This window comes from Eptesicus fuscus, chromosome 9, assembly GCF_027574615.1.
Source record: "Eptesicus fuscus isolate TK198812 chromosome 9, DD_ASM_mEF_20220401, whole genome shotgun sequence".
In the NCBI taxonomy this organism is placed as follows: Eukaryota; Metazoa; Chordata; class Mammalia; order Chiroptera; family Vespertilionidae; genus Eptesicus; species Eptesicus fuscus.
This window is the reverse complement of record NC_072481.1, coordinates 75641371-75668169: the sequence shown is the minus strand read 5'-3', so window position 1 is coordinate 75668169 and position 26799 is coordinate 75641371. Positions and strand designations below refer to the sequence as shown.

At 40.5% G+C, this 26799-nt stretch overlaps 1 protein-coding gene and 1 non-coding gene across 4 annotated transcripts in view; one reads left to right on the top strand and one right to left on the bottom strand.

The window, feature by feature from the left end:
* The window catches only part of CDKAL1 (CDK5 regulatory subunit associated protein 1 like 1), a 654128-nt gene that overhangs the window by 146337 nt on the left and 480992 nt on the right, over nt 1-26799 (top strand). The window lies entirely within an intron of this gene.
* Nucleotides 6801-6906, bottom strand: LOC114233224 (U6 spliceosomal RNA). The gene has a single exon (XR_003619366.2). It is a non-coding gene; the product is annotated as a U6 spliceosomal RNA (small nuclear RNA).

Sequence of the window (26799 nt, the reverse complement as noted above, 5' to 3'; positions counted from 1 at the left end):
TTTCTGAGCACCTGCTGGCTACTTGTATACGAGTTAAAGTTTTTATTCTGGATCCAGGAAAACCTCCTTCAGTTCCATTCCACAAAAGGAGAAGAATGGACATCTCTACCTCTGCATCCAGATGCCATTCTTTGAGTAGTGCAGAGAAGGTTCCGTTCCCACATCTCTTGCATATTCTTTTGTTTATAATAATTTTGCTAGGAAGCATCAACTCTGCAGAGGTTACAGGAACCACAGCTACATTGATGACAGGGCTAAAGAAGTCCCTTCTCTCAATCTCCAAACAGCTCATGAAGGTAATGAGGAATGTCATGATCCCAATGTACTGAAATACAGAAAAATCAGAATAATGGCTGTTTCACTGCTTTCACCTCTAGTGAAAAATACACAATGGCTGGAATGCAGGGCCGCTCCTTTTCCAGCCAGTAATTTTGAAAGATATGGTTGTAGTGTATATTTTCTAGGACTGTCTTTCGGGGGAAAGAGTCAAGTTGTCCAGTGCCTCAGAACTGGATGTTCTCATGGTTCTACACAAAATTCGATACTGATAGTAATATCCAGAATTGTTTCTTAAAAGGCATTTAGGAAAGTGGGCCCACCTGCTGATGCCCCTTTGACATCTGATGGATCTCTTCTTTGTAAATTCCCCCTTTTTTCCCACATGGGTGAAGGACTTGCTATCAAAATCATCCTGTAGGACTGCTGAGGTTATAGGTCAACCAGATATTCATAAAGACAGACTGTTTTCTCCTTTAGAGCTGAGCTCAGATGTCAGGTTATGATCAGAGGAAGTGATTTTCTACATCACTACATTGGTTTCTCCATATTTGCTAAATTAGCCGTACCAGTTTTTTGATATTTGTTCCTGCTATTTCTATCATTTTTTTGTTCTTTTCCTTTTCTCTGGCCATGCAGATATACTCCGGGATGCCACCCATCTGCAAGGTGCTGTGGGCAGCCATCTTGGTTTTCATTGATATATATATATATATATATATATATATATATATATATATGTTTTTTTCTTGTGGTTAAATATACATAAAATTTACTATTTTAACCATTTTTAAGTATACAGTTCAGTGGTATTAAGTACATTCACATTGCTGTGCAGCCATCACTACTGTCCCTCTTCAGAACTTTTTCATCATTCAAAACTAAAACTCTGTACCCATGAAGCAATAACTTCCCCTCCCCCTAGTCCTGGGTAATCACTATTCTACTTTTGTCTTTCTGAATTTAACTTCAGGTTCCTCATATAAGTGGATTTGGATTCATTGATATTTTAAAAATAGATTTGAAAAGGGCACTGCCACATTTCTTGAGTGCAGCTAAGTTTGCATTTCTTCTTTTCATCTGTGGCCCCAAAGGCATTCAGCATTGACTGGCCATCTAGGAGCAAGGGAGCAAAACATTGGGAGACTCCAAAAATGATGGGCCCTTCTCCTTTTCATACAGACTGATTTTGAGAGATTATCTAGAGTTCCAAGGCTCTAGAGATTTTAAGGTTTGACTATGAATTCTTTAAGAAATCAGTTAGCTAAAGGTATGTGAAATTAGTATAGGAAATAAGATCAGTTCTTTAGAAAACAGAAATTATGAGGTAGCCTAACAATTAGCAAAGACACTTTGCTTTGGTTATCTCTCGGAAGTTAGTATACAGACATTTTTACTTTGAACTCTTTTTCTCTATTTATCATTCCATGCTTGGATTAGAGAACAATATTAGAGTTTTTATATTTAATAGTTTAAAAATACATATTTTAGCAAAATTAATGACAAAATATCTCTAATATTTAAAAAATGTAATGGATGTTAAACTGAAAGATGATAGCATTTGTGTCAATGGGAGGTAACACTTTCATTGACTTTCTTTTTGTTGTTAATCCTCATATATTTTCTCCATTGATTTTCAGAGAGTGAAAGGGAAGGAGGGAGGGAGAGAGGAAGAGAAAGAAAGAGAGGAGAGAGTGAAGAAGAAAGAAAGGAGAGAGGAGAGAAACATCAATGTGAGAGAGACACATCTATTAATTGCTTTCTCCATGCCGCCCTGACTGGGGCCAGGAATCGAACCTGCAACCCTCCAGTGTGCAGGCCTGCACCCTAACCACCAAGCCACACCCGCCAGGACTCATTAATCCTTACTAATAAAAGTCTAAGTGGTCGTCACACTGTGATGCCCTTATGCCATCACAAGATGGTTGTGTGCACAGTGGAGGTGGGGCCCGGTGGCCGCTCCGTGCAGCGAGGCTTGGGGGTCCCACGGCTCGCACAGCGGGGAGGAGGCGGGGCCCAGCCAGTTCCGCTCTGCATGGCGTGGAGTAGGCGGGATTCCTGGCTCCGGCCTACCACTTTGAGGCAATCCATTGAGGAGCCCTGGATGGGTGGGCGGGGCCTACCACTTTGGGACAATTGATCATGGGGCTCCTGCACTGTGAGAGGGCACAGGCCAGGCTGGGGAACCTCTCTCTCCGGAGTGCATGAATTTTGTGCACTGGGCCCCTAGTTTTTAAATAAGTAGTCCATGACCCTACCCTGTCTGCTGCTCACTTTCTTTCCAGTTTTCCCCATGTAGGACTTGATTCAAGCAGTATGTGTTGAATATTTTGTATGATGTGGGTACTCAGCAGTTATTTTTCATAATGTTCATTTGTAATAAATTCAGCATTTTCTATGTTTCCTCGTGAGGATTAAAAAATATTTCTTTATATTGCTTTACCAGAAACTTGACTACTGAGATTATAATCTGACCTTTAGCAGCATTTCTCGTGACTATATCGAATGTTATTTCCTTGTACCATTTCCTTCAAGATGAAAAAAAAAAAATCGTTATAGAGGTGCAAAGGGAAGAAAATTGGCCACTGTGCTCCAGGGTTTGATGAATTGGGAGCTACAAGACGTAGTACAAAAACTAGTGGGAAGATCCTGTAAAACATGGCTGAAATAAATGGATTTCATTTTAAAAACAAAACCAAACTCCACTGGCATGTGCAGATCATTTACATCTTTAATAATTTGTATGCTTTATATCAGTGACTTACCTTGTTTCATACTCACCTGCTTTTCATTCATTTAATTGTTTGAAATCCAAAAGTGGGCATTTTGCCTCATTGTGAGAAAATAATGGCTTCTTTAAATTTTGGTTTCTGTTTTGGGTGTGATATCGGTAATGTCAAGTGAATTAATTTAATTGTATTCCCTAATTGTTAAAATTTTATCTGTTTCTGAAGGCATGTGATAGGTCAAACAAGAAGACCACTTTTTTGGGGGAGAAAATATAAATTGTGCCATTAAGGAAAAACTGATTTAATGGAAAAAAACAGTAATTGTTGGTTGACTATTGGTTACTCAGGGCTTTGGTTCTTAATGATTTTTGAGTCACAGAAGCCATTTTAATACTTTAATAAAAGCTAAAGACATTCTCCCCTACGAAAGAGAAGCACATTCACAAACATGAGAAACATTTTCCTGAAATTTCAGTTGGATTTCTATAAGGCCATACATAGATATCAAGTTGGAAGTTGTTTTCTAACTTTTCTTCCAAGGGCTAGAATGAATTGACATGTCACATTTGTCATTCACAACACAGCTTTTGCCAAACAAGTTTAAGGTAGGGGAGCTACTTCTCTACAAGACTCAAACCACATTCTGCCACACAAAGATATATATTAATCACTCATTAGTGAAGCAGGCTCAAAATATGTTACATAAGCTCGATGAAGGTTCAGCTCTCTATCCTTTTAGGTGCCTTGACTGCCACTTTGAATGAAAGTTTCATCCAGGCAGACACAGTGACATTTTAGAAGTAGGATTCAGTTACCTTTATATTCAACATCAGGCAGCAAAGAATCCTAAACCCATGACTGGACCGGGGACCTTGTAGAGATTAAGTTTTGAGAGCTACCTCTGAGGGTAAAGGCTTCAGGCCTCACTGATTCTGTTCATTCACAAGTGTCTAGCATCTTTAAATTTTGTAGTCAGTCTACATTTCTTCAATACCGTACTTTCAATAGGTGAAAAACTGTTTCTAGCAAGAATCCTGCCAGTGGTTTTTACCAATAAACAAGCCATGGTTTTTACCAATAAAAACTAATTTCTGAAATTTAATATACTAGTTAGCAAACCTTAAATTGTTACTTGAGATATTTATAATAGAAGTATTTATAGCAGCTGTCTATGGAATTGGGATTCTTGTTAGAGTGCCCTGGTCTTTGCATTCTTGAGTAGGGCTGCTGGATACTCTTAGACTTGAAATTTGAACTACATAAACATATCTCATTCTTTATGGTCAAGCATTTATTTATTATTTTTTTTGTTAATCTTCTCTGGGGGATATTTTTTCCATTGCTTTTTAGAGAGAGTGAGAGGGTGGAATGGAAGTAAGGAGGAAGGGAGGGAGGAGAGAGAGATAGAAAGAAAGGGGGGAGAGAGTGAAAGAGTATGAGAGAGAGAGAGAAGAGAGGAGAGAGAGACATCGACTGGCTGCCTTGAATAGGGCCAGGGATCAAACTTGCGACTCTTCGAGTAATAATTTGTATGCTTTATATCAGTGACTTACCTTGTTTCATACTCACCTGCTTTTCATTCATATTCCTATCAGTGGTGGATTTTACTCCCAATTTTGTGATGTCCTAGAGTGTATTCACATTGACTCTGTCTAATGGTTGGGTCCCCAGTGTATTACATTGTGCATGGCTGTAATATAGTGTCTGATAAACAAATTTTGGTTGAATAAATGAACATTCAGAATCCCTATTGAACAAATGCTTAGACAAATGTTTTATTTTAGAACTAGAGGCCCGGTGCACGAAATTCATGCACGGGGGTGTGTGTCCCTCAGCCCAGCCTGAATCCTCTCCAATCTGGGACCCCTCGAGGGATGTCCGACTGCCTGTTTAAGCCCGATCCCACCGGCGGGATTGGGCCTAAATGGGCATTCGGACATCCCTCTCACAATCCAGGACTGCTGGCTCCCAACCGCTCACCTGCCTGCCTGCCTGATTCCTCCTAACCGCTTCTGCCTGCCAGCCTGATCACCCACTAACCACTCCCCTGCCAGCCTGATCGATGCCTAACTGCTCCCCTGCCGGCCCAATAGCCCCTAACTGCCCTCCCCTGCTGGCCTAGTCACCCCTAACTGCCCTCCCCTGCCAGCCTGGTTGCCCCTAATTGTCCTCCCCTGCAGGCCTGATCACCCCCAACTGCCCTCCCCTGCTGGCCTGATCGTCCCCAACTGCCCCTCCCCCCCCCTGCTGGCCATCTTGTGTCCACATGAGGGCGGCCATCTTTGACCACATGGGGGCGGCCATCTTGTGTGTTAGAGTGATGGCCAATTTGCATATTACCTCTTTATTATATGGGATAATTTTAGATTTATGGAAAAGTCACAAAGATAATGTGAGAGTTCTTTTATACCCTTTACCCACTTTCCTCTACTGTTAACATCTTATATTATTACTAGAGGCCTGGTGCACGAAATTCATGCACTGCGGGGGGGGGTGTCACTCAGCCCGGCCTGCGCCCCCTCATAGTCTGAGTCCCCTTGGGGGATATAACAGTGTGCCAAGCAGCTGGTGGCCAGGGAAGAGCCTGAATTGGAGCTAGGCGCTCATACCAGCTTGCTGTGCCTGCTGCCGCAGAGTCGGGAGAGGCTCCCGCCATGGCAGCTGCACTCGTCAGCTGTGAACCTGGCTTCTGGCTGAGCGGTGCTCCCCCTGTGGGAGTTCACTGACCACCAGGGGGCATCTCCTGCATTGAGTGTCTGCCCCCTCCTGGTCAGTGTGCATCATAGCGACCGGTTGTTCTGGTCATTTTGCCGTAATGGTTGCTTAGACCTTTATTATATAGGCTAGAGGCCCGGTGCACAAATTCATGCACCATTGGGGTCCCTCAGCCTGGCCTGCAGGATCAGGTTGAAACTGGCTCTCTGATATCCCCTGAGGGGTCCTGGATTGCAAGAGAGTGCAGGCCAGGCTGAGGGACATCACCGGTGCACCATCAGGGCCAGGGAGGGACACGGAATGTTGTCCAGCTGGGAGGACTGCAGGAGGGCTCTAGGGCATGTCCAGCCCATCTCGCTCAGTCCTGATTGGCCAGACTCCAGCAGCAAGCTAACCTATTGGTTGGAGTGTCTGCTCCTTGGTGGTCAGTGCATGTGATAGCAACTGGTCAGCTGGTCAACTGGTCTACTGTTTGCCCCTGGTGGTCAGTGCATGTCATAACGAGCGGTTGAGCGACCTCAGCATATTATTAGCATACTAGAAGCCCGATGCACAAAGATTTGTGCAAGAATGGGCCTTCCTTTCCCTGGCTGCTGGCACTGCCTTTCCACTCTGACCCCGGAGCCGCCTCATTCCGCTCCAATCCTGGAGCTGCCTTTTTCCGTGCCGGCCCCGCCTTCCCACGCTGCCCAGAGGCCCTGAGCGGCTGGGGCGGTGCGGAACGCCTGCGTTGTCACCATGGCAACGATGCAAGCGTCCCGCCCTGCCCCCGGCCTCTCAGCACCTATGTATACAAATAAACCCACCATCTTTGTTGGGTTAATTTGCATACTCACTCCTGATTGGCTGGTAGGCATCGCGAAGGTATGGTCAATTTGCATCTTTCATTAGTGTAGATTATGCTTTGATTGGTTGAACAGCTGACCGGTCAACTAGACACTTAGCATATTAGGTTTTTATTATATAGGATATTACATTTGTACCAACTAAGAAATTAACATTGGTACATTACTGTTAACTAAACACCACACTTTATTCAGATTTCACTAGTTTTCCCCTAATGTCCTTTTTCTTTTTTCTTAAAATATGAAACGCTTTACTAATTTGTGTGTCATCCTTGCACACGGCCATGCTAATCTTCTCTGTATCATTCCAATTTTAGTATATGTGCTGCCGAAGCGAGCATGTCCCTAATGTCCTTTTTCTGTTCCAAGATCTCATCCAGGGTACCACAGTACATTTAATTGTCCTATCTTCTTTGTCCCATCTAGTCTGTGACAGTTTCTCAGATGATCCTTGTTTTTGACACTTTTAAGGAAAACTTTTGTAGAACATTAGCTGTTTTGTAGAATGTCCTTTAGTTTGGATTTGTCTGATGTTTTTCTCATATTTAGAGTAGGGTTATGGGTTTTTAGGAGGAAGATTTCAGAGGTAAAGTACCATTCTTATTATATCATGTCAGGAGTAGATACAAGTAATTTTGCTTTTAATATATGATCTTAGAAGGGAGAAATGTGGAGAACAAGAATGTGGAATTTAAGTCAATCACTTCTGCCATGGTAAAAATTGTGGTAAAGATAAGGCAAGGGAACTGAATCTAAAATAAAATTTTAAATTTTATTTGGAATTCAGCCTTTGGTTTTCCTGTCATGCATCATTTTGGATGTTTGAAAGTTGGTTATATTTATTTTATTTAAACACTTGACTGATATAAATCAGAGAAATGAACAGGCCAGTGGTATATAGATATTTGTCAAGATGAAATTGCAATAATCTTTCCAAAGTCTCTCAACCAATCTTTTGAAGTCATAAAAAATTTTAATTAGATATTTTTTTTCTTTTCCTCTGCTGCTGTATTTTTTCTTTCTCTGCGCTCTTTTGCATTAAGGTTTATGTTTTTCAAGCTGAGTTAATGATACTGAGAAACACTTCAAAGCATTTGTCACCAGAGTAGTTTATTCCTTAATTAATGGTGATGTGGTTTGCAGACAGGTGGCACACTTTAATGTGTTACAGAGACTAGTCTTGTTAGTTATTGATTAGTAATGAATAAATTACTGCCATTTTTAATCATAGGAAACTTTCTTTGGAGGATAATTAATCAGATTCATGTATTTCTTAGCCAGTGTAGGATTATCATCTTTTTTAGTTACAAGAATGAACCTGCCTGCCTCTGCCCTGGGTAAATTCAGGATAGAGCAGACAGGTTTCTAGGTTATATTTTGATCTTTACTTTTATTAAGCAGATGAGAAGTGTACTTGCTTAAAAATTACTTTAAACTGCCTTTCCTGTTGAGTAGGTTTTGAACTACCTGCTTGACAGATGGTGTTGGAAGTAATTACTGAAATCATGTGTTTACCTGTACGTGGACATGTGTTCACCAGATGCACCCTGTTTACCCAGAGCTGCTGATTTCTTAAAGAAATATACACCTTCTGGATAGAGTTGCATAACTTAGGAGAAAGAATAAAAGCTCAGCCAGCCAGAGCTCTCAATCTCTCTCAGTTGCAGAATCAGCTGTAGTGAGAAGACTCTTGTCTCTTAGTGAGTGTTGGGGTAGCCCAGAGAACTACTTTCAGCACCATTTATCTTTCCTTCTTTTGACTTACTTAGCAGTTTAATCTTACCTGTCTACTAAATTATTTAATAGCCCCCTTCCCCAAATATAGATATGAATTGTAGTAATACTGATCAGTCTTTTAATATGATGGTTATGGTTCATTATATTGTTGTGTTATTTTTACTTGATATTTTTAAAAACGTGTTTTCCAAACCAAATGTTAAAAATGTAGTAATCATTCCCAATTTCTAAGTACTGATATTGGAGGCCTGGCTTTTGTATTAAGCATTTTTTTAAACAATACATAGATAATTCCTATATTCATGAAGATTGAGAATAGCTACTTTAATGTTTTATTTATTAACCATCAAAACCTAATTTATGTTTCCCCCTTCATTTCTATTTTACTTATGTTAAAAAATTGTAAAAACTCAGGGATAATGACCCCTTTAACATGTGTGCTTTACATGTTCAGTTTTTAAGCTGAATACATTTAACTGTCTATAAACCCTGAGAAACAAGGAAAGCCATTGTTTCAAGATTTTGACAGGTGCAAAACTGTAAATAATTACAGGCCTGGGCAGAAACTAGAACAGAAGTTGCACAGCAGCTGGCAGGCCTGACCTGTGGCAGGTCTGACCTGAGTTAAGTAGCCTTAATTTTCTGGCAAGCTCAGATTTGTTTTATAGTATGAAATTCACCTCTATTACAGAAAGATTCTACTGATTGAGACTAGATATCAGTTGCAAAGGGAGAAACATATACAGAATATTGAGAAAGAAAACTGCCCATTGAGTCACCTTTTGTACAGCTTCAGGGCCAGATGGAACTTGTGTTGATGAGTTTTAAAATGGACTCACATGTTGACTGAAATAAATCACTCAACACCAAATGGTATACAGCAATAATACCTAAGGAGGGTGGTCTGGTTTTTTTTGTTTTTGTTACATATGATATCTACTTCTAAAACATTTTAATTTTTAATCTTATGAGCATATCTGACTTTTGTGAAGAGGAAAGCAATTTAATTATTTATATCTTGGGAATACCTGAATTGTACTTTTCTAGGTTTTTATGGAGAGTAATGCAATTTCTAATGACATTTTATCACCTTCAGATTCCATTAGGCAGTTCCCTAACTCAAAATAACCTGATTCGTTGCTGCTCTCTAAAGAAGGCTGCCTGCTGCCATATCCCCTCCACATACCATATTGTTACCCTGGAAAGTTTACAAAGGACAGGGTTCTGCTAGGGCAGAATTAAAAGGCTGATGAATTGTGGGCCCAATCTAACCTATAGATGGGGTTTCTTTGTCTTACACAATATTTTAAAATTTTGACAATTTTAAATTTAAAAATGTATTTCTGACTTTTTTTGAAAATCTGATGATACGGCAACCCTGGGCCTGCATTCCTGCAATTGGCTGGAACTGAGTAGCAGCTGCCCCTTTCTACTCGGCTTTCTCCAGTCCTTATTCTCTATTGTGTATTCACTTCCCTTACTTACCTATAGACATTTGAGTTAATGACCCTTGGACTAGAAGATGTGTGGGTGCAAAAGTGGACAAACCTGGAGAAAAGGACAGTTTTTAGGGGAGATTTGTGGAGCCTTGATCCAGTTACCATTGATTTGCCTTGAGCTATGTTCCCTCCATGCTGTCTACCTCTTATTTCATCTAGTGCCTGTGTTTCCTCTTCATTATTATGAGAATTACATCCACTAGAACTTAGAGTTATGGTCCCCCAACCACGCTTAGTAAAGTAAATATCCCAGGACCTTGGATAGGTTCAGAATTTTCTGAATGATTACTAGTCCTTAACTTACATATTAATATGCTTTAGTTTAATCAGTTTCTCTCATCATTTTTTGTAGAAATCAGCCCTATTGTAGGATGAGAGTTTGATTTAAAAAGGAATATAGAGCCCTAGCCTGTTTGGCTCAGTGGATAGAGCATTGGCCTGCGGACTGAAGGGTCCGGGGATTCTGGTCAAGGGCATGGGGTTTCCGGTCAGCGGCACGTACCTGGTTGCAGGTTTGATCCTGCACATGTGGGAGGAAACCAATCGATGTTTCTCTTTGTCTCTCCCCCTCCCTTCCACTCTTTCTAAAAATCAATGGAAAAATATCGGGTAAGGATTAATAAAACAAACAAACAAATAAAAGGAATATAGACATTTTTAAAACTCTGGGCGTATGAAGAGAAAGAGCTCCAGGACTTACTGTTGGGCTTTAAAATATTTAAGGTTTGATTTCTCGACAGGGAGAAAAAAGAAAAAAGAGGGCATATCATGATATAGTGCCATAGTAGGTGACTTAAGAGGGACTGATGGCAATGAGACCCTTGACAAAATGGACAAAGGAAGTAGGAGAATCCCAGAAATTAAAATGTTCCTAGATAGGACAAAAGAAATGGTTCTCTTCTTCCTCCTTCTCTCACACACCTTGTACTCTGGTGTCTCAACTCTTATGACCCAGAATCTATGGAATAAATATACTCTTTCTTTGTTTCTAGATAGGAGGAGAGAGAAGAACTGGAGAAGAGTTGAATTGAATTTGTCTAAGAATCTCACTAGTAAATATATGAAAAATTAATAAAAAATACCCACCTCCATTGTAAGTTGACTTTGGGCACATAGCTAACTCATAAGTTGGGTGGTTGTGAGCTTTGTTAAATAAAGTTACTAGAACAGGAGTGGAATAGACCAGGGGTTTGCAAACTATGGCCTGCAGGACAAATCTAGCATGCTGCTTGTTTTTGTAAATGAAGTTTTATTGGAACATTGCTGCACCCATTAGTTTACATATACTTTCTTTTTTTGTTTTGTTTTGTTTTGTTTTGTTTTTTGTTTTTTTTCCAATTTTTTTTATTAAGGTATTATATGTGTACATATTTTACCATTGCCATATACTTTCGATGGCTGCTTTCACAGTGTAAGGACAGAGTTGAATAGTTGTGACAGAGATCAAATGGCCCTCAAAATTTGAAATATTTATTATTTGATACTTTATAGAAAAAAATGTGCTAACTCTTGGTATAGATGATTTTATCCAAAAGAGAAAAAACAGCCCTCTATGTACTCTTAAGTTATTTTTATTTAAAACAAAGGGAATTAGACATATGATTGGTTTTCAAAATCTCTATATATTTTTTGGTTACTTTGCAAGTATTTATAGAGTTATTGTTTCATTTGAATGGAATGAAAGTTTATAATGTTTATAAGGATTACAGTTGGGCTACAATTTTATTATGCCATTGACTATAGCTATTTTTGGTGCGGATTATAATAAGTTAACAGGAAAATATGAAGTAATATAGTTGGTAAAAACATGATGTAATAGTAAAAAATTAGTAAAATAAAAATTTTGTTATGTTTTGGGCTACAGCTTTTTGGAGGGAAGAATATAATGTTATTTAATTAATTTTACACAATATTTTCGGGAATATATTTAATGAACAGATGTGTACATATGGTCCATGTCGTTATTAATTTAAATTTTGAAGACTGCTAAAAATTTTAGTTATTGGGAAAATAGTGAACTTTCATTTAATGATCAAGTTAAACCTGAATAAACTTAGGTCTTTATTGTTTTTAATTTTGATAACATTTGAAAATAGCAGGTCTGTATTGTGAGGTTCATTCAGCATGGTGAGTGTCTCAAGAGTTAACACTGTTCTCAGCGCTGGGAGTTCAGCACTGAATAAAACAGAATACTTAGTGAGCTGACATGGGCAAGGGGAAAAACAATAAACATTCATGGACTTAATTATTTAGTGAGCTGTACCAAGTGCTCTTTTAAGTCATGGGGATAAAGCACTGAATAAAGCAAATTTTTGTCTTTTATGGAGCTTACCTTTAAATTATAGCTTTACACATAGCTTATCCAACATGAGTTGGAAAAGAGAGATAACGTGTAAGTTGGTTAACAAATGCTATGAAGAAAATGAAAGCAAGGTCTTCAGAGAGATGGGGGATGCTATTTTGGAAAGCATGTTCAAGAAAAATTTCTCTGAAAAGATCAAATTTGAGCAGAGACCTGCATGAGCACAGTAATGAGCAGTGGGGATAGTTGAGGAAAGAACATCCCTGTCGAGGAAATAGCATTGAAAAAGCACAGGGGCAGTAGTGTGCTTGGTTGTCCAGGGAATAGCAAGGAGAGGCTGTGTGGTTGGTGTCGGAGCCAGAGGGAGAATGGTAGGAGATAAGTTTGCTTTTTACTTAATGGATGGCTCTGAATGTATAATAGAGGTAAAGCCACATAGGACCAAGGTAAATTCTATATGAAGTGGCAGCAGTGTAGACCAGAATATAAGAATCTATGGAAGATTTCTCTAAATCAGAACTCAGGATATAATAGAGTTAATTTGTTCATTGTTCCTCAAATTAAATATCACTTCTGTGAATCTCCTTGCGATTTCCTCTTTCAAAATGGAATTCTACATGGTATAGTCTAGTGCCCTGAGACCTGTATAAGTCGTTGAATTTATGGTGTGCCCCTACCCATTCCAGAGTGGCCATTTGGTTAATTTGCAACAAATATCAGGTTTAGAATAAATGGGTCAGAAGCTTGACTAAAATGAAAATTAACAATTCACATTCAATTAAAATGTGAATAGCCTGCAGTAATTTTTCATTGTACTAAGGTTAAGGGGAGGATAGAAGCAGAATGATAATTAATACTTGTAAATATAAAAGTCAGCTTTATTCTAAGTGTTAATTTTTCCCAGAAGTGTTGTACAAAACTGTCAAGTTCCTGAAATTGTAGGAACACTGATCATCCTATGTAATAGAGGTAATATGCAAATTGACCATCACACCCTTGCACACAAGATGGCCGCGCCCATGTCATCACAAGATGGCTGCCACAAGATGGCCGGCAGGGGATGGCAGTTGTGGGCGATCAGGCCAGCAGGGGAGGGCAGTTAGGGGCGATCAGGACAGCAGGGGAGGGCAGTTAGGGGTGATCAGGCCAGCAGGGGAGGGCAGTTGGGGGTGATCTGGCCTGCAGGGGAGGGCAGTTAGGGGTGACCAGGCCGGCAGGGGAGGGCAGTTAGGGGCGACCGGGTCGGCAGGGGAGGGCAGTTGGGGGTGATCGGGCTGGAAGGGGAGAGCAGTTGGGGGCAATTGGGCCGGCAGGGGAGCAGTTAAGTGTTGATCAGGCTGGCAGGGTAGTGGTTAGAGGGTGATCAGGCTGGCAGGCAGAAGTGGTTGGGGGCAATCAGGCAGGCAGGCAGGCAGGTGAGCGGGGGAGCCAGCAGTCCCGGATGGTGAGAGGGATCCCAGATTGGAGAGGGTGCAGGCTGGGCTGAGGGACACTCCTCCCCCCCCCCCCCCCCCAGTGCATGAATTTTGTGCACTGGGCCTCTAGTGGTATTTATAATTATGAGGAATGCTAGGTAGCTGACTTCAAGTATGAACTAATTAAGGGCTTATATAATATGCTTTAGCAAAAGTACATATTTAAAAATAATTGACTTATTTTTTATTTTAGAAATGACAATATTTATATGGTGCTTTATTTTATCACTGAGCTTATTTTTATGGTGATTTAATTTTAACACAGGTAGGTATCAATAAGTGAAAATTTGTTTCTGGCTTAATAATATTACATAAAAATATACATTTTATAAAGAACACCATCAATCACAACTATTAAAGCTACTGTATTTGAAATAGTACAGTTTTTTTGCGACTCAGCAGTTAGTAATGATTATTGATATGCCATAGAAAGATAAGACAAATTAAATGTGTAGCATTCAGACAAGTAGTTCACTAGGAAGGCCCCTGCACGTAAATAGTTTGGGTTTAAAAAGTTCTTCTGCAGAATTTGCTAAAATTCAGGACCCATTTTTACTCAGGAGCAATAATATACATGGTAATTTGATTTTCAGGCAAATCTAACAGGTATTAGGAGTCACTATATATTTTATGGATCTCAGAGGACTCTGTAGGAAGTTTTGAGTAGATCTAATTTTCAGTAAAAATCTATCTATTGTGTTTATTTTCCTTGGTACACTTGTTTCAGCAGCACACTCCTTCTTGAGTCAGCCTAGAATTACTTTTCTATTTGCTGCCTGTGTCCCTTTGTCCCATGTGGTGGGTAAGACAGTCTGTGATCATAGAGTTGTTTTATAATTTGGATCTACAGGTGAGACAGTTATTGATGTTGCCAAACATTTAATCTTGTCACCAGCTCTTCCAGGGCAGCAAGTCTTACCTGAGGGTACGCGTGCCCATAATTATCAGCCACAAGAAAGCTGATGTGGTGGCGAAAGTCATGTCCCTGACCACCCATTTGCTCCTCACTTTATAGGGCAGTAGGAGATGGTGAAGGCCAGGAAATGCCATTTGGGACAGGTGGACTTTCTCTGCCTAAAACCACATGCTACTTCCTGTGAGGATTCTTTTGCCTTAATTGTGTTGCTGTATCTAGCGATACCCACCTCTCTCACTAGCTGTACCTAACGTGGGCTATTTGGTGCTGGACATTGGCCAGAGGGCTGTGTGATGAGGGAAAATAGGAAGGAAAGGGAAAATAAATCACTTATTCTAACATCTTTTGCTTTACATTAGTTTTGTGTGTGTGAATTTGAGGTAGTGATCAGATGCTGATAGACTGACCCAACCAGCTTCTGCCTACTTTCTACTTTTAAATTTCTAAATATTCTACACTTCCAGTTTTAATGAAAGTGGGCACATCTTCCTCCTTACTCTGACTTTATTTCAGATTTGCAACATTTTACTTTATTTACTCAAACCAAAGTGTTTGACTTAGTTAACTTAGCCCCCTAATTTTACAACAGAGGAAACAATACCATCAAATCTATAGCTATATTTAAATATATATGTATATTTGTGTTTATATATGTCATTTATCTGTTGTGCAAAGTAATAAATAACCCAGGAGCACAGCATCTGTCTCACCTGCTGGTCTCTATGATGTGAAGTGATGAGTCACATGAGTAATTGTATTGCTTGTATAAAGTACTTGGAAGACAGTTTTACTTGCATAAGTCCTGTGCTGCATGTCATAAAGATGAAAAGTTTGAGCCATCTGTTACTTTAAAAAAAAAATTACCCTAGTATACCACCTGGTGTTTAACTAGGCCTCAGGATTTGTTCCAGATACTGCAGTGCTTCATTGAACAAATATTGGGGTGACGGGTGGGTAGAGTTCGGTGATTACTTCTGTGACTTGGGAGGGGCCCTTTTCACTCAGTCTTGAACAATGTTATTTGGATCATTGTGCTATTTCCTATTGTGGTTTGCCTGTCATTAAAAACAATTTTGTCTTAATTTTGAAAATTGGATATGAGGAGTAACATTACACAAAAACAACATTATACAATGATGAAGATAATGTTCTGTGCGGCATGATTTAATTTGGAGCAGTGGGTGGCCACCTGCTAGGCCTTTGTTCTTGTGACAGTCTGGCAAGTGGCCTCAGTGTTTTGGTTCTTTCGTTGGTCATGTGGCTGTTGAGATCTGCTTGGGTTAGTTGCAACCATTAATCTGGTAGCACAGAATGATGGAGTATTTGACTGCTGGGTGTTTGAATTAAGAAAACAAATCCCTTTTAAAGTTATTATTCAGCAATCACAGAATGCTTTTATCGTGTTGATATAACATCTGAGTCTTTACATTTTATCTGGCAGGAGCCTATTCTTATCTACAACATAAAAAAGAAATCTAGTAGTATTTGGCATTATGGTAACTAGCTACCACATAACACCTGTCTGCTTACTCACTCTGGTAGGGTAACTGTAATTCAGTGACTAACCAGGGACACTTTTGAGTGTGACAGAGAGCCCATAATAATTATGCTGGGATAAGAGGCATAGACAAAGACATATGGTCACTCTGTTTGTAAGGCATGACTATTTTTACTCTCCTCTATGATCAAGGACAGCCAAGAATTTCATATGTATTTAAGGATGATTCCTGTATTTAAATTGCATTAATTGTGGACAGTATGGTGCCTTGTACAAAATAAACACTCAACATTTAAAAATTGAATTACTGTTTGTATTAAGAAAAACTTAAAGCTTCCTATCAAAGATCTTTTAATATGTTCATTTTAAAGCAGTTTGGGGTTAAACATTTTCTATATTTTTCTTTCAGGCCAAATTTCTGACTTTCCTGACATGATGTGCATTCTGAAACCATTTTAATATATATGTACTATAAGGGTAGGGAAAACACTTAAAAATTGTAATTGTTGATTGTGTCTAAAATAATTTAAATTACATACTATAAGAGTGAGCCATTTAGTCAAGTGCTTATGACTTACCCCAGTAACTTATTTAGTTTTCTTTGTTACTTGAAATTGCTTAACACTTCAGTAGCTACTTAGCAATTCTTTATATTTCTTCTGGGAAAATAAGCCATGGCATTCAATTCAGTTATCTGATAGTACCTAGTCAGAGACTTTCCTACTAAGGAAATATTGAAATTTTGTATAATTTTTAATGCTAATTACACATTTTGTGTTTATCACTTTAATATTTTCTTTCTTTTAAAAAATTTCTCTTCTCTTTACAAGTCCTAATTAATTACATATAAGACACAGAAAAGGGAACAGGAATTTATCTCCTTTTGTACATGAGGTCATAAAATAGTATTTCTTGACCATGTGGCCATCTCATGAGAATTGAATTTAGCTCAACCCTGGATCAGGGGTTACAGTGTGGTGGGTTTTGGAAAGTCATCTGTGGTTTAGAGGGACTACTGGTATATGATGTGGGCTGGGAACTTTGGTGTTTTTTCTGATCTGAGGTAGGTTTTTAAAAAAAGAGGTGTAAAAGATCTTGGGGTCTAGACCTTGTTAATTGGCTTATCATCCCATTTGTTCTGTCTTGTTTCTAATGAGAAAGAGTTGAAAGAGATGCTGTTTAAATTCCTATTTTTCATTCTGAGTGTATGTGTCCTGATGATTTCATAATCTTGTTTTTCTTCTGTACCCTTTCTTTTTTCCTTCTACAATTTGGTCCAGTTTCTTTCTTTTGATCATCTCCTCCTCCTCCTTTTCCTCCACTTCCTCGTCCTCCTCCTTTTGTAAAATTTTTATAAATCTTTATTGTTGAAAGCATTACATATGTCCTATTCCACCTCCCCTCTCTCCCCGCATTGACCTCTTCTAGCCCACCCCCCCAGGCCTTTACCACCCAATTGTCTGTGTCCATGGGTTATGCATATATGCACACAATTAGTTTTTCTTCATGTTCTCAGGTCTTGCCTCAATTTTTTTTTTCATTTGAGAGAAAGCATTTCATGAAGTCTTGTTTGTTTCTACTCTAGTTGTTCATAATGTTCAGATACTGGTCATGATATAACTTGCTTGGGTATTTCATGATTTTTATACTGGAGAACTAAATCTAGGAGGAAGATATGTACTTACTTGTTAATTATTTTTCTCTCCGTATTGCAATGTAGCGTCAAGGACAGGCATTCTGCTTTGTTTAGTCATGTCCACAGAGTCTGGAAGTGTGTTGGGTGCCTAGTAACTGATTTTTTTTTTAAAAAAAAATTTTATATTATTAAATTGATTGGGATTAATAATTGTTTTTAAGAAATGAATGGAAATGCTTTAGTCTCCTGATAGTTTACAAAATCAGATATTAGTTAGGGAGAGTCTTGTGGTTCTTTTGCTCTGTAGAAAATCCCTGAATCTTGGGTGGTAATTGAACCATTTAATGAGAGAGAAAGTGCTTTGGAGTGTTACTTTTTATAATACTCAAGGTTTTTAGTCTCGTCCCTTTCTGGTTCTTGTTGTCCCTTAGACTTGATTTTACTACTTTACCAGTGAAGATTCTTTTTGCTGCAAGTAACAAAAATCTCAATTGAAGCTCACTTATGCAATAAGGAAGTGGGTTATTCTCACAAGTCCAAAAGGCTTCAGAGTGGGTCGATTGAATTCAGTGTTGCCATAAGAGACCCAGTTTTTTGTTCATTCTTTTCCTCTCTTGGCTTCATCTTTAAAGCTGGTTCTTTTCTGTGGTTATGAGCACAGGAACAACAATTGAGTCCATATTTTCCTTGTTTACATACAGTTGGAAAGAGAATGCCTTTACTTTCTTTGAAGACCCGAGCAAGGCTTTATTCATGTATCATTGATCCAAATTGGCTTTGGACTATTGAATATAGTCCTGAATATTGGCATAGGAGGTGGAATTATAGCAATTGGTTTCGACTAATCATCTCAAGTGAAATAGATAGATGTTGAAATTGAGTCAACACTTGCTAAATCCCACGTGATTAACCTTTATAAATAAATGTCTTAAAGACTGTTGATTTCCTGAGCTCCAAACTAAGACTTCCTAGAATAATTAGATTCATAACCAAGAGGATGCTGGATGAAGTCAACATTATCATGATAATTGCTTCATTAGGGAAATTACAACATTTAAATAAAAAAGTGACAATTTTTGTGTCCAAGTTTTTAATAAATATGATATGCTACATTGTTCTTATAAAGTAGAATGCAGATATGTAAAAATCAGAACTATCACTTCCCCTTAAGTGTGTTTGCACTGATAACAATCAGTATGTTTAAATTATTTAAATAAAATGAAATCTTGTTGACTGGAAAAGTAGAAATGATAGCTAGGACATAGTGAAGCTTACTTAAAAAAAAATAAAAAGTCAATATATAAGGTAATGTGCATCTGTCACCTTAACTTACTAAAAGGTTTTTGATTTACTTGAACATACAGTAATGGATTATTTTTGTTTGGCTAAGAATTCTCAGTAAATGTTTGATAAGCACCCTGGAAGCATTATGATATTGCAGAGAAAGTAGTGAATTAGGAATTGGTTCTTGTTCTGGCTCTAACTGTGTGATTTCTAATAAAATATTCAACCTCTGTGAGCCCTTACTTCTTTATTTGTAAAAGAATTCCCCTTTAGTTTTCTGAAAGTGTCTTTTGTTCTTTATCGGTTGTAACTACTCCTTTCCTGGGAATTTAGTGGCATACCTCTATCTTTTAGAGGTGTGGCTTTTTAGTAGAATTAAGATTATATGTGATTTAAATTACTTGAGCAAGGAGGGGCAGCTAAAAAGAATTGTAAGTTGTGAGATACAAATAGATATTCTGTTCTCAGCACATGTAGTGACCTTAGAAAAGAATATTTCTGTTTTGAATTATGCATGTTAATTAATCATAAGGAAGGCAAATATTTTGCAGATATAACATTTCCCCAATACTTCTAGTACCCCAATAGCCAAAGATGAGTGTCTGTGGCATTGGGCATTTGGAATGGTGTCAGACTAATAAGTTTGTAGATAAAATGCAGAAGCATAGATTCCCTAGGCCACCTGTAATTCATTAAAAAGAGATTTGCATAAGAGTGGGTTGAAATTATTGTAGTATAGTGTAATGATAATATGGACACTGGAGTCAAATAGAAGCAGGAAATGTGTTTGGCTTTACCATTTATACTAATACTAGAGGCCTGGTGCACGAAATTCGTGCACAGGTAGGGTCCCTAGGCCTGGCCAGCGATCAGGGCTGATCAGGGCCTTCCTTCATTCCGTGCCACCCCATGGTGGTCAGCACATATCATAGCAGACAGTCGAACTCACGATGGGTTGAACTCCCAAGGGGATAATTTGCATATTAGCCTTTTATTATGTATGACTAGAGGCCCGGTATATGAATTTGTGCATGGGTGGGGTCTGGCTGGCCCGCCTGATTGGGGCCGCTCGAGCCAGGGGGAGGGGCCATGGATGGTGGGCCAGCCAGCCCCACCCACATCAGGTGGGGAGGGCTGATAGGGGGTGGGGCATGCCATGGTGAGGGGCTATGGGTGGTTGGCCAACCGGCTTTGCCCCCGATCGGGGTGGGGGGGCCAATCGGGGCCAATCAGGGTCAGGGGAGGCTCTGTCGGTGGTTGGCTGGTCGGCCCTGCCCCCTGGTTGAACTCCTGGTCGAACTTCCAGTTGAGGGGACAATTTGCATATTAGCCTTTTATTATATAAGATGTTTTGATGAATGGAGCTATTTTTGTTTGGATACCTTTGGCTATAAGTAGTAGAAGACTCAGCCAAAAGTTAGTTGAACCATAAGGGTTTTATCATCCATTATAATAAAAGCCCAGTGGTTGAACAGCAGAACAACCAGAACGACCGGTCGACCAGTCGCTATGATGCGCACTGACCACCAGGGGCAGATGCTCAATGCAGGAGCGGCTCCCTGGTAGTCAGTGTGCTCCCACAGTGGGAGCGTCGCTCGGCTGACCGGGATGAGCGGCGGTCCCACAGCGGGAACAGCTGCTCAGAAGGCGGGAGCAGCCACTCAGAGGGTTCCTCAGAGGGCAGTTCCTTAGAGGGCGGATCCACAGCTGCTCAGCTGACTGGGATGAGCGGCACTCCCACAGTGGGAGCAGCCACTCAGAGGGCTGTGGAACCGCATGTCCACAGCTGCTTGGTTGACCAGAATGAGCAGCACTCCCACAGCGGGAGCAGCCACTCAGAGGGCGGTTCCACAGCTGCTCAGAGGGCAGATCCACAGCCGCTTGGCTGACTGGGATGAGTGGTGCTACCACAGCGGGAGCAGCCACTCAGAGGGCAGTTCCACTGCTGCTCAGAGGGCAGATCCACAGCCGCTTGGCTGACTGGGATGAGTGGCGCTACCACAGCGGGCTGATCCCCGCAGGCCATGCTCCCCACCAGTGCACGAATCCCGTGCACCAGGCTTCTAGTCTCTCACATAACAAGAGGTCTGGAGATGGACAAGGACAGTTTAGGTTAATTAATTTCATGACTTAGCATGTCTTCTATGACACAGGGGCCTTCCACCGTTTCATGCTGCAATTCTGTTTGTCCCTGGCAACATTCTTGCAGTAGCAATAGTTTCTCATATGATATGTAGGCATGATGACAGCCAGTAGAGATAGGACTGATTCTCATAATTCTCTTTTTAGTAGCGAGGAGAACCTTTCCCAAAAGGGCTGCTACACACCATTGACTAGAATTGGGTCCCAAACTCAGATCTAAAAGTTATTCACTAGCAAGGAGAATGAGGACATCATAACTGACTTAAGCTGTTTTTTTAATCTACTTTGGGACTTTGGGGTGAAGAGGCTCTTTCCTGAGCATAGTGCCTCATAGGATGAATGACAATATCAGGCCTCTGCTAGCAAGAATATAAGAGGTGGGTTGGGAGGAGGGATCTGAGTTGGCCAGCAATAGTGAAAACACCATGTTGCTTAGAATCTAGTAGGAGGAGCTGCACATAAACCAAGAGAAATTGAGAACAGTGATATATATAATACAGACTATGATGGGGAAACATATTGGCCGCTATAGGGACACATAAGAGGAAAACCTAAGGTCTAAATTTGCAGTGGTCAGACCTTGTTGATTAAGAGAGTTTCTCAGCTTTGTAGAAGGGGAGTAGGAAGTAAATAAATAAAAATTAAAAAATAAAAGACTGTATTTCAGGTTTTAATAGACTTGATGATAAGAAAATAAGGCAGGCATCCTTATAATAAAACCCTAATATGCAAATAGACTAAACAGTGGAATGACTGGTCACTATGATGTGCACTGACCACCAGGGGGCAGACGCTTAATGCAGGAGCTGCCTCCTGGTGGTCAGTGCAGTCCCACAGGGGGAGCACCACTCAGCCAGAAACCAGGCTCAGGGCTGGCGAGTGCAGTGGCAGTGGTGGGAGCCTCTCCTGCCTCCGCGGCAGTGCTAACGACTCCTTGGGGGATGTCTGTCTGCTGGCTTAGGCACGCTCGTGGGGAGCGGGCCTACGCTGGCAGGTAGACATCCCCTGAGGGGTCCTGGAGTGCGAGAGGGCACAGGCCGGGCTGAGGGACTCCCCTTCCTCCCCAATGCATGAATGTCATGCACCAGGCCTCTAGTCTATCCTATCTAATAAAAGGGTAATATGCAAATTAACCGTCACTCCGTCACAGAGATGGTGGTGCCCATAGTCACACGATGGCAGCGCCCAGTTTTCTCAGCCCTGCCAGAGTCCCCCATTCTTGGGGGGGGGGGCGCGGCCGCTGAGAGCGGGCAGTGTGAGTGGCCTGGTGGAATGCTTGCTTTGTCACCACGACGACGAGGCAAGCGTTCTCCCCCAGCAGCAGAGGGCCTCTGGACAGCAGGCACGGAGCTGCTTGTGTGTGTGTGTGTGGGGGGGGGGGCGCTGCTTGTGTCATCGCCCAGCCGTGGATGGGCTTCTGGGCCGCAGAGAGCCTCTGGGCAGGGGGCACGGAGTGGCCAGGCCCCGCAGAGAGCTACTGGCGCATGGATTCATGCGCAGGGCTACTAGTGTAATAAAAGCCTAAGCAACTGTTACGGCAGAACAACCGGTCGCTATGATGCACACTGACCACCAGGGGCAGACGCTCAACACAGGAGCTACCCTCTGGTAGTCAGTGCGCTCCCACAGGGGAACACCACTCAGCCAGAAGCCAGGCTCATGGCTGGTGAGTGTAGCTGCCACAGCGGGAGCCTCTTCTGACTCCACAACAGCAGACGCAGTAGGTCAGGATGAGCGCAAACGGCACGGAGCCCAGCCTTGATTTGGGCTCCTCCCTGACTGCCTGCCACTTGGTGCACTGCTACATCCTCCAAGGGCTTCTGGACTGCAAGAGGGTGCAGGCTGGGCTGAGGGGTACCCCCCCCCCCCCGCCCCATGCACGAATTTAGTAAGATAATAGGAAGAGTAGAGTAGGATGGACAGGAAAGCCTTTTGGAAAAGGTAACATTTGTGCCAGCGCAAAACTTTGTGAAGAGCTGGTAGATGAGCCTTAAAATTATCATGCTGTGGACAGAAGTACAAGCAAGGGTTTAAATTGTGTTTTAAAGGCAGAGTCAGTACCCTTTATTTTGGTAGATTGAACATGGAATGTGAGGAAAAAAAGAGCGATCAAGGGTACTCCTAGTTTTTGTTTTGTAGGGCTTGGTTAGAAGAGGGGTTGATAATCAGGCATATATTGGTACCATTTATCTGAGATGAGAAAGAATAGAGGAGTTTCTCCGTTTGTTTTGCGTAGGATGGGTATGGGAGTAGGAAATCAGAAATTCTGTTTGGATCATGCTTACCTTGAGATGTTTTCAGGATACCTGACTTGATATGTGCTATATATGCGGTTAGGACTTGATATATGAAGCTGAGAGTCATCCTCCTGGTATATAAAGCCATTGGACTGATGAGGATCACCTACAGAATTAGGGAATACAGAGAAGTACAAAACCAAGGAATAGGAGCCAGCAGAGGAGGCTCAGTTGAGGTAGAAGCAACCAGGAGTGTTTTGTCTCAGAAGCCAAGAGAAGGATGTGTTTCAAGAAGTGGGAGTGATCAGCTGTGTAAGTGCTGCTTAGAGACTGAGCCAGATGAAGACTGAGAATTGATCCATTGGATTTGTCGAGGGAACTCGTGGTTGTTCTTCATGAGCAGTTTCAGTGGAGAGGAGGGGATATAAAACTGATTTGAGTGGGTTTAAAACAGAATGAGAGGCAAGTACAAATTGCATTTTATAGGAGGTTTGTTATAAAGAGGAGCAGAAATGGAGCTAGAGCAGAATGGAGGAAGGTATAGAATCAAAGAGGAGTTCTTGTTTTGTATTTTTAAGATGGAATGTCACTGCATGTTTGTATGCTATTGGATATGATCCACTGTAGAGGGAAAATTGCTTAGTAGAAGGGAAGGGTAATTACAAAGGGTAATTACAGGAGGAGGGTACTCAAGAGGACTGGGATGCTAGCACACAGGCGGAAGTAAGGGCAGTTGATCTGTTTTCACGAGGGGAAGACAAGCACAGTTATACACATTTTAACAATGTGGATATGTTCTGAGAAATGTATCATTAGTTAATTTTATCATTGTGTGAACATTATTGAGTGCACTTACTAGTACATAAACCTAGATATCATAGTCTACTACACACCTAGGCTGCTGGTATAGCCTGTTGCTCCCAGGGTACAAACCTGTACAGCATGCTGCTGTACAAAACAGCACGAGATTAAATCAAGCACAAAAGAAAACGAGGTAGTCAAGAGATTCAGTAAACATGAGAGGTGTGAGGCTGCTGCTGGCATAACATAGCACACGGTTTTACAGCAAACTATATTTTTTAATAGTAGAAAGAGGGAATTCTAAAAAAAAAAATAAAACTATAGTATAGTATAAGGCGAGGGACAAAATAGGGTAAATAGTACCATAGGAATGTAATCTGCAAATTCCAGATTCTAGGAAACTTTATAGAACAACCAACTCAGTTTCTTCAGCAAGTAAATTTTTTTTTAAGAAGAGAGAGAGAGAGAGAGAAGAGAGAGAGAGAGAATGGGAACCTTAGTGATTAAAAAGACTTAAGAGCATATTGACCATGAGCAGTGGCTGAGCTATGCCATCACCAGGTGATGGAATATTTTAATCCCATTGTAATCTTACAGGACCACCATCATGCATGCAGTTCATCGTTATGCAGGGCTTGGCTGTGTGTTGATACAGAGCAGGTAGTTTGATAGATATGGTGGTGGAAAGAAACAGCTGCTCTGTTCTGATTTCTTCTATTTTTCAGTGGAATAAGAAACAAAATCATCTGCTGAGAATCTTAATGGGGAGAAGCCATGTTGGAGCAATATAAAATGCTTATTTTTGAAATAATACTTAAGAAATATATTTTTTCCTTAGCTATTATTTTTGTTATGGTGGTTAATAATCTATGCCCAATCTATTTTATGTAAATAGGGAGAGTTGATTTCACTGAGCCTTGTATGGCATAAATCAGAATACATCACCCACCCATCCTTTGAGTATAATGATTTGAAATTTAGAAATCTTACATCTTGGACTTGTTCTAGTTCTCTTATTTTTTAACTGACATATAGAGAGAGAAGATGGTTTCACTTACTTCAATGTCCTCATCACATGTCTCAGCATCCAGTGGCTTCCAGTACTGGAGAGCAGTTGTACACTTACTCCTTCTAATGTGAAATAGTTCAGCTTGTGGCGACGCTAGGCCTAGCACTCTAATGAAGGTGAACAGAGTGGAGACATTTTTTTTTGGGTTCAGATTTTAAAGTGAGGTCTCATTCTTCGTCAGCAGGCACAGATCTCTTACATATATTGTTTTTTAAGGGAGTACTCTAGGTGGCCCTTTTTGCTAAGTGGTAGAGACCAATCTCATTCTTGTATCCCATTTTCCAGCTTGCTTCTCTGAACCTCCTTCTCCTTATTTGTAAAGTAAGAATCCCACCTTTAACTCACAGGTTCTGCCTGCGGATCGCAGGGTAGCCTATGATACGTGTGAAAGTTGCTCTGGAAAGGCCTAAATAGTGTAAAAAGCAAAGTCCTATTGTCTTGATCGTAATTTTTGTTATTCTTTAGAAGACATGGACAGTTGCTCAGGACCCCTTAGCCCCTTTTCATCTTACAGAGTCTTTCATTTCTTGACTTATTGTTAATTTTTTCCTATTAGAGGCTTTAATGTAGTGACTTAGTCATTATTCAGGATTTTGACGTGTGCACTTGTAATTTTTGAACACTACAAACTGGAGGTGACAGAAAGGAAGCTGAGCCCTAGCTGGTTTGGCTCAGTGGATAGAGAGTCAGCCTGCAGACCTAAGGGTCCTGGGTTCGATTCCAGTCAAGGTCACGTACCTTGGTTGCAGGCTCCTACCCAGCTCGGGCCCTGTTGAGGGGGGGTGCAGGAGGCAACCAATCGATGTGTTTCTCTCACATTGATATTTCTCTCTGTCTTTCCCTCTCTCTTCCACGCTCTCTAAAAATCAAGGGAAAAATATCCTCAGATGAAGATTAAAAAAAAGAAGAAGAAAGGAAGCTGATGTATTGCTTGTTTTCTATTAATGTATTATTTTAACTTTTAAAAACCATCTGTTAATTTATTATTCTGACTTTTTAAAACCACAAACTTTTTCTCTCTTCACAGTTTTACAAATGGATATATGAAAGAATGAACTAGAATTTAAATATTGAAAATGAACTTTATTATTATATTTCCATTTGCTAATTTTGAAATCCACTAAAGATAGTTTCTTCTTGTATTGGCTGAGTATTTAAAATTAATTATAGATTGCAGCTTTTAGGGGCAGTTTTCAAAGAAATTTTACATTTTTTTCAAATTAAAATGAAGTTATCATTTGGAAAAGAAAATAATTTCTAATGATGTCATTTACTACTATAGATTTCTTCTTAACCTTGGGTGGATTTTGGTGGCAAGTGCTACTTTTGGGACAAATAATTGCTATCACAATCATAGATTTTAAGTGTTAAAATAAGCCTCAGAATTCTTCTTGTTTAACCACTTTCATGTATATGTGAGAAAGGCTCAGAGAGGAAGGATTACCTACCTGCCAATCCATGACACAGCCAGGACCTGACTAGGTCTCTGGGCAGTCAGCGTAGGGTTTTCCTTCTTGGACCAGCCTGCCTTTTAATACACTTGTGTTCTCAGAAAGAACTAGGGACGCTGCCCCTGCACACACAGAAGGGGAGCAGGCAGAGGCGTGTTCCAGGCACTCTTCATGCTTTTCATTTTCC